This window comes from Austrofundulus limnaeus, unplaced genomic scaffold (assembly GCF_001266775.1).
Source record: "Austrofundulus limnaeus strain Quisiro unplaced genomic scaffold, Austrofundulus_limnaeus-1.0 Scaffold140, whole genome shotgun sequence".
Taxonomy (NCBI): Eukaryota; Metazoa; Chordata; class Actinopteri; order Cyprinodontiformes; family Rivulidae; genus Austrofundulus; species Austrofundulus limnaeus.
Window position 1 is genome coordinate 674,292 of NW_013952542.1, and position 1,607 is coordinate 675,898.

Sequence of the window (1,607 nt, forward strand, 5' to 3'; positions counted from 1 at the left end):
TTGAAACATCACTAGCCCTGAAGCTGCTGGTAGACATCGCGGTTGGAATTATCAAAGGTTTTTGACACCTGAGAGCACTGTGGCAATTCCTTTGTGTTTGGAAGGGGGTGGGGGGAGGACCAGGGAGGATGATTCAACCACTAGATGTCGCTGAAAACAACAAATCCCACACACTGTGCCTTTAAAATTTAGAGACTGAAACTGTGCTATTACTTTATAAGAATGAACTGTGTAACTGATTAGAGGGGTATTATTTTACATCCCTTTGATTTTTAATATAAAGCAATTATCATGGTCTTTGCAGAGGGGTTCTGTAGAAAACAGTTGYTTTATGGGTGGCTGTGGTGCAGTGGTAGATCAATCGACATGGGACCAGAAAGAAACAAGGTTTGATTCCCTGCCGTACCCACATGCCGTGGTGTCTATGAGCAAGACACCTTWTCYCTAACTGTTCCCAGGACACCTGTCATGGCTGCTCCAATTTGGTGTGATGTGTCAAATGCATGGGAACATGCGCTGATGACAGCACATTTAATTTCACATTTTACTCTTATTTACATTTTTAAACATTTTTTGCAAATGCAAAAAGCACTGGCAGCAATCAGCTGTAGCAGTTTCAGTGCAGACTGGGGTATTTCTGGCAAAAGTATTATAATATTTTAGCTGAAATAACCATGTAATATGAGTAATGTGAACTATCAGTGTTGAAAGTAGCTGTTGGGCAGATCATTGTGACGTCATCACTAGACACAAAACATTGCTGGTGAGCAGAAARACCACATGCGTCACAATGTCCTGATGCATCTCAGTAATCCAAGTAGAAAAATCAACAAGAAAAAATAAGTAGGTCCTCTGGAAGAGTTCTTCTTTAGTGAAATGTCTCCTCCAAGATACTTCTTCGGTCTGAGGAGTTTCAGGTGAACTCAACCTTATAAGCAGTGCCTCCACATGGTGGACAAACAAGTTAGTCACATGCAAAAGAGGGCCATCAGCCTAACAATACGTCGTTAATGCCTTGATTGGCTCTATTGTTCATAGAGGGTCATGTGCCCCATCACCTGACTATCATTGGGGCCCTAATTCACACCTTTTGCTCACAGGAGGCTGAGTCATACTTGCAATAACAGCGTTGTAGGAGGGGAACAGCTTGACACGAAGGCCTCCACCTCTGTTTAATGGTGGACGGTTCTGTAGAAAGCTTATTAACAGTTCTTGTCCAACTTGTCTTAGATTGATCACTGTGTTTGTGCCAGGGAACTGGATCTTTGGGGTGAACCAATCTTTGCCTTCAAACCAACGGATGATAAAAGATCAGTTATACATCCAGGAAACAAAGCAGCCACTGTTCAAAAGAATGAGCCAGTACCGATGAGCAACATCATCAGGCCAGGACTCTGCAGTTTACACTCATCTACAGGCCGAGTCTCTGCAGTTTACACTCATCTACAGGCCGAGTCTCTGCAGTTTACACTCATCTACAGGCCAAGACTCTGCAGTTTACACTCATCTACAGGCCAAGACTCTGCAGTTTACACTCATCTACAGGCCAATACTCTGCAGTTTACACTCATCTACAGGCGAATACTCTGCAGTTTACACTCATCTAC